Source organism: Salmo salar, chromosome ssa16, assembly GCF_905237065.1.
Source record: "Salmo salar chromosome ssa16, Ssal_v3.1, whole genome shotgun sequence".
NCBI classification, from domain to species: Eukaryota; Metazoa; Chordata; class Actinopteri; order Salmoniformes; family Salmonidae; genus Salmo; species Salmo salar.
The window spans coordinates 10,987,276-10,997,344 of NC_059457.1; the positions used below are offsets into that span (position 1 = coordinate 10,987,276).

The 10,069-nt window shown below is 41.2% G+C and overlaps 1 long non-coding RNA gene across 1 annotated transcript; it reads left to right on the forward strand.

The window, feature by feature from the left end:
• Nucleotides 1-1,304: 1,304 nt before the first annotated feature.
• Nucleotides 1,305-2,782, forward strand: LOC123727785 (uncharacterized). The gene is made up of 4 exons (XR_006759667.1): nt 1,305-1,378; nt 1,598-1,718; nt 1,801-1,864; nt 2,396-2,782. It is a non-coding gene; the product is annotated as an uncharacterized lncRNA (long non-coding RNA).
• Nucleotides 2,783-10,069: the final 7,287 nt, after the last annotated feature.

Genomic DNA, 10,069 nt, shown 5'->3' on the forward strand with positions numbered 1-10,069 from the left:
AGGAGGATGGTTGTAGACGTTCACATTCCTGCAAGAAGGTAAGCTATTAACTAAACTGTTAACCAATATTTTAACTAAAATTGTATTTGGTGTATTGGCAAGCAAGCATGTTCCCGTTGTCTTTATTTGTAATGAAAGTTAGCTCATGTATGTCTTTCGGTGGAATCCAACATGCATTGACAATGTCCGAAAGCCACATTGTGTCAGATATACTGCGTCATGAGAATGAAATTGGTAGGCTTAACCAAACAATTCATTAATGTGCAATTGTTACTTTGCATGTTTTTACCTTCTACTTATTTACTGCTTGCTAATGATTAGCGTGTTAGCTAGCGGTTAGCGTGCTCGCTAGCGGTTAGCGTGCTAGCTAGCGGTTATCGTGCTCGCTAGCGGTTAGCGTGCTAGCTAGCGGTTAGCGTGCTAGCCAGCGGTTAGCGTGCTAGTTTAGCATAATTGGTAAACATGTCTTTGATTCAGAATACATGATTGTGGTTAACCCAATGTTACATGCATTGGAAAATAATATTGCTAGTGTAACTTGAATTGGTTTACAAGTTAGCTAGAAAAGCCAGTTCCTTTTCATCTGTTTTGTCAAGTCATAAGCATGCATGTGTGCTGAAATATTTAAATAAATCCCCCCATTTAAATTAAGTTTTGGCAGTTTTTTTATCGCCCTTTCTTACCCAAAGAGAAATACGTTTCTAGTTATTTTGGCTTTGCACGTAAAAGAGTGTAACACCACAACAGGAATAAGGATTGTGGAAAGTGTAACATTTGGTAGGGCTGTGCCAATTCACATGCCTTGCTTTAGCCATATCACTCATACTGTTTCTCGTTTAGTCCATCCATAAAAGCAGATCAGCTTTAGTTGCATCCAGGAACTTGCATAATGTGCTTATGTTATGCTTATACTTGCTGCTTTACCTTGAAAGTCGTCTTAAAAAAGGAAATTGTAATAGATGTTTGTAGGACCTCTATCAGTCAATGATAAGTCATTGGTGTCCCCCAGCCCATTCCCTTGGTTGTGTGCCGAGCAATCTTGTCATTCTTTAAGTCTCAACCATTCTTTTTTAAACTTGTCTTCCTTTACAAAGGCACTGCAGAGGCTCAGAAGACACATGGAAACTCTAAAAGAAACATAATTCAACTTGTAGGCCAGATTTGAAAAGGAAATAATAAATCCCGAAGCTCAGGTTTATCAGTTGTTTAGAATGAGGATACTAGGGATGGTTGAATCATATTCAATTGCCTAATTTGCACATGACTAATTTCATTTTATTGTATCCTTAGATGTCAGACACCAAGGCTGCCAGTACCTCTGGGTCGATAGTCCATGTGTTGGATGATGCACTGCCGTTGATCAGAACAAGTTAGTAACGTAAGTTAGTGTCATTCAACACCAGCACATACTGTAAGTTCTTGTGAATCAGCTTTGTAAATCAAAGACAGGCAAGTCTGCACTTCCATCCCATATTCATTGTATTATAAGAAAATGTAAAGTAGAGGAGCACAGAGCCATAACTAATCAAAATGTGCCAGTGTCCAAATACTATGTTATCTGTCTAGTTATCCAAGATACTTTTTTTCTGTAATACAGTTGACCAAAGCTATGCTTGGATACAAGACTGATGACTCAATAACCAATATTGACAACAGTGAAGATGGTTGTGTCCCAGGGCCATCAGAGGAAGGCAATTTCTATGAAGAAAATCTGACCGGTATGCCTATACCTTACATACACATGGACCTATTCTTAATTACAATGTCCTTTTAGACATGTTTTCCACTGATGTTTTCTAGGAGAGATGTCAGCGATTCGGGCCAATGACCAAGGGAAAGCTGGGACAAAAGAGAGGCTCACACAGTAAGCATGTTTCCTGCTGCCTTCAGTCAGTGCATTTTCACTCTGTAGTGTCAATTTATGGCCGTACTGTGCTGGTCCAGATCAATACTGTCTTTATCAGTTAGTGTATTTCCAACCATGCCAGCACAGAACGGTTCAGTTTGGATTGGAAACAAGTCAAGATGTTAGATCTGGAACTAGTGTGTCAGGATAGATGATAACACAGAAGGATTACCACGCTTTACATTGTTTTTCTTGAGGGAGGGAACTTGATTTAATAGGTATTGCTTTTATTAGAAGGTTTACATTGCAAACAGATTGTTGGGCTTAGATTCCATACAGATTGAGTCTGCCTTGATGTCAGCATTGCACATTCTCCTCTCACATCCTTATCTATGTAGTTATTTAGTTGGGATTGTTAGTTTAATCTCAACACACCCTCTGCAGAAACAGCTGTAACCTTGTAGAGTTAATACAGAGAGATGTTCAAGTACTGTATTGTAGTCAACCTTTATTTAATGTAGTCGTTCATAATGCCATCTCTTTCCAAAGGTGCCAAAGGAACAAAAAGGTATTGGTCGACAATAGAGGTGGATGCAGTTGATTCCTTGATGAATTTTATCCGAATGGGAAAAACACCTGGAAAACAAGACTGTGAGAATTGCATTGCTGCTTCTCCCAAGCGCTAGTAAACAGGGACTGGAGAGCAGTTAAGTTCTATGTACACAACAGAATAGTTGCAGATCAGAGAAAATAAGTGTATGAGATGCTTCTGGCTATCTTGGTGTACTTCTGAGGATTTAATGGGACTTACTTGACTTAAACTCATCAACAGATGACGAATGTCCTCTATCTCACTGTTTCGATCGTCAAAAGGAGTGGATCAAAACGCAGCGTGTTGAGTGCTCATATTTATTACACTTAAAAAAAGAATCAAAAACGAAAGCAAACAGTTCCGTCAGGCAACAGACAACTAAACGGAAAACCACTACCCACAAAAACCCAGGTGGGAAAAGGATGCCTAAGTATGGCTCTCAATCAAAGACAACGATAGACAGCTGCCTCTTATTAGGAACCATACCGGGCCAAAACATAGAAATAAAACACATAGAATGCCCACCCCATATCACACCCTGACCTAACCAAACAGAGAGAAATGGCTCTCTCAGGTCAGGGCGTGACACTCACTGTCCGGGGGAAGTTTTTCCAGGTGGGTGGTTCACTTTTGGAGTGACTAAGGTCTCAAGAATACAAAGCCTGCTGACTTTGAATGTTACAGAAAGAAAAGAAAAAAAATCTAAACTATTAATCTGTTACTTGGATATATTGAATCCATTACTGAAATGTTTGTTCCAGTTTAAATACTTTACAGAAGAACTACACTACAGCCGTTGAGTTGCCATCCGTGTTGCATCATTGTGGCATTCTACATGAATATTTTCAGTCTTAAAATAGAATGAATGCGTTAAATATGGAGAATTTAAACTTGTTAATTATTTTACGCTTCCATTAGGTACAACGTAGGCAGTTGGATAGCTTTTATAGATTTCATAGGAGCAGGGGCGGAAATCCCGGGGGGGACGGGGGGACACGACCCCCCCCATCCTGGGAAAAATATGATTTGTCCCCCCCAATATATCACTGAAACATAACTATGTAATTTAAATAATATTAATAATACGCAATGAAAGCAATTGTGCTAATTATAGACACTTAATAGCACGTTTTTAAGTTTCAAAAGATTGCAACCCCCCCGCCCTTTGCCTCACAATGGTTTGATCCACTGCCAGTTCCTTAGTTTGCTACGTAACTGCCGTGAGGTTCATCCAGTCAATCGCGCACACACACACTAGCTGAATATGCAGAGCTAGCGCGCAAATATTAACTATTAAGCTAGCTAGTACCTATTCCATTTATGTGGCGTCGTCAAAGATGGAATCAGCATGCAGATGATGTAAGTTAGTGCTTCAAAGTCCCTGTGATAAGGTTAGCGATAAACTGAAGTCCAAACTGAACAGAACTACACTCTCATCTACCATTGTCTTAAATATATTTAATGGTCTCGTTGCAAAAAGCTAAATTGTCGCAAGGGAACTTTTATTTATTTAATTTCACCTTTATTTAACCCGGGTAGCAAAGATTATAGCAAACACCACTGAAACTGAATTGGTGCTCGCTAGCTTTGCAAATTCAGCTATTGTTGGAAGCCAGCCAATATGAAACAAACTATTAAAATTACAAAAGGTTGCAGCATATGTTGTGTAAATGGTGAACTCATACAGCTGTCAACTCTTGTCATTTTAATCCGTTTCACATTTGCTAGCTACCTTTTAGATCGAAGCCCATATAGAATGATTGAAGATGATAGAAGCCCATCTCCTACTGTAAATAACCTACACACTGTGTGTGTAGCCAGCCAGGTAGAAAAATGGCAGAAAAATAAAAGATGGACATCAGAGTATTTTTCAATACACCAAAACGCATAGTAAGAACCCTAGTAGCCTAATATCTCAAAGACTAGTTGATAAAATGTTCATAAGAAAGAAATGAAATTCTAATGGAAATGTTTCACAATGATGTCATTAGGCAGAGCAGGCAACAGATGGCACACAGACAGCAGAGTTGGGGACAGCTATGCAGGGACAGACTGGCAGAGACAGGGAGTCTCAGGTAAGTTTGTTGAGTCTTTGTTTGGCAACATTATGAAAGGTTCTCAATTTTTTTGACTTGTAAAATAGGAACATAATTGGAAAATGCCATGGATACCCCCACTCTCAACTTAAACTGGTGACTGAACTAAGATTTGTTAAAGGCAATGGTATTGCTGTTGTGATTAGTTGTGTAGTTTTGGGTACCGGTAGTTAGGAGTACGGCAAACACCTTATTTCTTTGGTTCCTCAATATACATTTACCATATTACAATGTAGGCTATGTGTTACAGCACTACTTTTGGTGTCCCCCTCAGGAATTGCTCTTGAGAAAATTTCATGTAATTGTCCCCTCCAAAGTGGATATCAGATTTTCGCCCCTGCATAGGAGGCATTCTCTCCATGGCTGATGGCAAGGCATTGCAATGCGTTGAGTGTCTGCTGCCAACATACAGACTCAATCTCTCGCCACTTTAATAATTCGATGTATTAAATGTATCACTAGTCACTTAAACAATGCCGCTTTATGTTTACATACCCTACATTACTCATCTCATATGTATATACTGTACTCTATGCCATCTACTGCATCTTGCCTATGCTGTTCGGCCTTATATTTATACGTATATATTGTTAATTATTCCTTTAAACTTGTGTGTGTATAAGGTAGTTGTCGTGAAATTGTTAGATTACTTGTTAAATATTACTGCACGGTCGGAACTAGAAGCTTACAAGCATTTCGCTACACTCGCATAAACATCTGCTAACCATGTGTATGTGACCAATACGATTTGATTTGCAATGTACGGTTTCAAGTAGTTGGTAAAATTACAAGTGAACTTTTTTCAAGGAGTCAGAAACTTTACGTGATTTCCTCATAATAGATTTTTTCTAACTCATGAGTGTAATTTCTGTGCTTCTATGATGTCTGAAAGCATGGTCCTCAAAAGGTATGTATTTGTGAGGAGTCCTAAATTGGTTACAAATACAAGACTGTGTGTGCGTGCGTGCGGTTAGGTTTGAAGCTTCTCTAACCTGCTCTGTGTTGTTGTCCTCTGGAAACACCTCTGGTTGTCAGCGCTCTCTGTGATAGAAGATTGGCCTTAGCGCAGCAGCTGTGGCAGACAGATTCTGCTAGTGAGCGTAAACTGAGAGCACACAACTGATTAACCCCTTCACTGCCAGCCAGGGAAATTGAAATGTATTCAAATATTTCCCAGTTTATGTAAATTCTTGCACCATGACGTGAAACCGTGAAAGAAAGAAGGCCGTGTTTCAGTTATGGTGACGCACGATCACATGTAGCCTAACTAACCTAACCTTCCTGAGAGTATGATGGAAAGTGTTCATATGTAACCCAACATCCTTCTGTGCTTTGCTCTCTCTCTCTCGCTTCTTCTTTCTTGAACCAGTTCTAGAACAACTGATACAGACATACTTCTCTGCTTAGTCATACCTTTCTCATGCATGTTTCTAGAGAGAAACTGGGTACGATGCATGACTGATCTTACAGTGCAATGTAAGATCTTTGCACTGGCCACAATAAATCTCTACAAAAATGTGGTAACACCTCTTAAACTTGAGTGATATCTTTATAATGCTAGTAAGCTTTGGGCTTTGGTGGAGAAAATTTGTTTCGGAATGAACCTTAGACAACAATACATAAGTTGCCAAAAAGTATTTGTTATGATGGACTGTGAAAAACCCAAGGGATAATCATCTATTAGTGTACTGTGTGAGAGCAGATATGACATTTTCTGTCATTTAAATAGTTGAGGCTGTGTGTACGTTCAGATGGTGTTCAGAATGTGAAGAATTATGGCACTAAGGTGTGAGTCAGATGTGCCTCCTTCGGATTAATACAAATTTGAATCGGACCTTCACTTCTATTAGTCCGGTCAGCACTTACCTCTTCTCCTGGGGCAACAAATCAACAAATCCAATGAAGAAATAAACATTCTACTAAAATTGTATACTTCATAGCTCACAAGAAACCAACAACACACACCACTGATCATTTTCAACTGCAATAAAACTTTATAGAAACAGAATTCTTTGGAACATGCTGATGATAAATTAACATTTGCCTAACTAGAATAACAAGTGGATTAATATTAATCTCTAGTTGATACTGATGGACATATTCTATCATCACACCAGCGTACTAGATACTCTGGATACTCCCAAGGGGTTGAAGCAGTCCATCTTCAGGAAGAGAACACTCTTCGAGAAGCTACACACCCCAGGGATGAAAGTACTTTGACAGCTTGTGGCTCCTGTTGGGTCTCATAGGAAAAGTCTGTTCCAACAGTACTTCCGACAGTAGCTGCTGCTGCTCATGCACAACAGCCTGGATCGGTGGGCGCTGGATCATTTCTGTCACCTGCCCTTTGTGGTTTGGGGTTGAAAGGGCAGTGCAGATGCTGGGATGATGCTGGCTGATCCTCTCTGGTCCATGGGAGGCCATGAGGTCTCAATAGGGCTCCAGATTGGCACAGCGGTCTAAGGCACTGGTCCCATAGGGCGGCGCACAATTGGCCCAGTGTCGCTAGGGTTTGGGCGGGGTAGGCTGTCTTTGTCAATTAGAATTTGTTCTTAACTAACTTGCCTATTTAAATAAAGGTAAAAATGTTTAAAAAAATGAAGATGTGTGTGTGTGCGACCCCTACAACTGGCTTTGCTTCATCTCTTCAGAAAGAGACTCTTCATCCTCCTCCAAGATTGAGGGCAGTGATGGAGCGACACACACTGGGAAGAAAGGCCCAGACTTAAAGTTAACGTCCCAGTGAATGGGCTTCGCTCTCTTCCTGCGCCCTCGTTGGCTATTCTTCCATTCCCGCTCGGCCTTGGCACGGGAGGCGGGCATGTGCCACCGCTCGATAGGAGGCTGTTCTGCCAGTGGGGTCAAGAGGATTTCAAAGGGGCACTTCTCGCCCGCCTGCACGGCTCTCCTACTAGTCAGTAAAGCGGAGTGGTCGGGTGCGACCTGTGTGGCTGGGCGTAGGTCTGGGCAGGGGGTGACAGCCATCATCTCCACCTACGTTAGCTGGGTGGCAGACTAAAGGTGGACCACAGAGGAACATCCTCTCAGTGCTACTGAAGTACAGGGGCTCAGAGGGTAATATGCTTTGTTTGTCACCCAGTTGTTCTGGTAGCTGCTGGTCCAGCATAGCAGACCGGATCTGTAAGAGCTGGATCCTCTTCGACACACGCCGTGATCTGGCGTTGGCAGGCCGGGCTGGCACTGGGGAGGCAGGTGGGGCAGGCACTCGGCTGGAAGGAACCGGAGAAGCAGATGGAGTAGGCACCAGAAGGTCAGGCACATGGCTGACCATTGGGGTAGGCAATGGGATGGCCATCTGGGCAGGTGAGGCTGACACTGCAATGGTTGGCAGCACAGGGAAAGAATTTGTGATCTCCCTCCTACCCATAGAGTTTATAAGCTCTAAGGTCTGGTTAGGGAACCTCAGAGTGCTGCCATCAGTATGTCTTGTTATCCTAGCTATCCCGGTCTTGGGTCGAGCCAGGCTTCTGCTGGCCTGGACCTCCGGCTGGAGGACATCCACAGGAGAACATGGCGGCTGCAAGAGGCTGCCGTCGGACAGAGACCGTCTGGCCTGAGCAGGAGGAGAGCGGGGCCTTTGGTCCTGGATGTTAGACCTCTGGAGAGGATTGGCCTGGATCCTGACCTCAGACTGGCTGCATGGAGTCCCAGATAAAGGAGCTACTGCCTTGGCTGCAGTGGAACATACATTGGGCCTCCTAGGGATGCTTCCTGGTGTCTGTGGTCTGCTGGATTTAACCTCTGGCTCCTGCTTGTGGCTGGAGGTCAATGTGCTCCCTCCAGTTTTGGTTTTGACCGGACCCAGACGCTTCCTACCCATCTGTCCCTCCAGCTGCAGACGAGGCATGCGAGGCACTTTGAGGGGAGTTTTTGATCCTTTGGACCTTGAGAGAGGTCACAGTGAGCATTGGGAGGCTGATGGGTGGAGTGGCCATTGGAAGCCTTCCCATGTCAGCCCTCTCTTTAGTCACATCCATGTTGTGGAAGTGGGATCGGCTATTCTTTCTCCCTGGTGGCATTGGCTGTAGGACAATATCACTGGCACTCCGGACACTGAGGATGTCTGTCAGGCTGTTCTCAGAACTGTTCTGACTGGTCTCTTGTGTCTTAGTCCTGGACATCACTCTGTCTTTCATGGCTGTGAGTCACAGTGGAGGAGCAAACAACAACAAAAAGCATGTTTGAGAATAAGAATATAGAATAAATGACATATATTTCAATAGTGTTTGATCAAAGTTTATTATAAACGAGTGTTTTTCCACCTTCAAAGGACATTCCAATTCCTGCCAAAATGTTCATAAATTCATAAAAATGAAAGATTCACAGACTAAGGCCTACCTTCAATTTGGACTTCCAGATAATTTGCACACGTAGGATTTGACTATAAAGTTTCAACAATATATCATTGAAAACAGAAACACAAGACCTAGTTTTAAAATCACAAATCACAAAATATAACAGTTTTTGACAGTTATTGATCAAATAAAGTTCTCATAAGATAAAAGTAATGTATTTGAGATTATTTCATTAAATTATAGGTCCTACCTCAGTTCAGGAAGAGCATCAATGACCTGTCTATGGATTGTCTTAGTTTAACAAAATAATGCTTCATTATGACATCATGTACATTATGACATAGCAGCCGTCAACATCCTAAAAGTTTGTCAAAACCACTTGAATAGGCATGAAATGTAAAATGAAATACAATAGGCCTAATTCAACAATTGAATAAAAATAATAGTTTGACAGTAATTATTCAGTTTATTGGCTTTTATTTTCATTACAGTAGTGGTTTTGAATTTATTAAAATGAGAGTAGGCCTAGTGAGTTTCGTAGAACTCGATCGCTCATTGAACATCTGTGTGGAACGTTCCCAGCTGATGCCACACAGACACCTTTGAAAAAAAATCACGATTTTAGATTCATATTCAACTTATCAGCATATATGCACGGCAAATAAATTCCCAGTAATCAAATAAATCTGAAAATCGCAATTATCTATTTATAATAGCATCCTCTTAGAACGAGAATCACTGTGGTGTCAATGTTTTGATTATGTCCAAGTAGGAACATTGCTATAGGTATTTTGACTTCTATACTACAATAGTGGTAGTTGTGTGTGTTTTCTTGTCGTTCATTCGTTTTGAGTCAGCGCTAAACCCAACTCAACCAAAAATAAAAGTTAAAGAATGGAATTAAGCCAGTGTCTTAGATTGAACTATCCAAGCAGTAAATATATCCTTTAAATGTTGATATTTGGTTGCGTTGTCAACTAAACACAATTCAATATTACTTTTGTAATACAGTAAATAGCCTAAAGTTAAGGCTCTTACAAACTAATGTAACAGTTTTTATTCAAACGTAAAATAAGTAACAGATCCATGGCCACATTTTGAGGTTACTGTAACTATACATTTATTCGTATGTAACGTTAATCATATAAAGCGTGCATGTTCAAGATAGCATGCATACTGTAGGTTGTGGCGGATCTGTGGAGATATTCACAATTGCTAT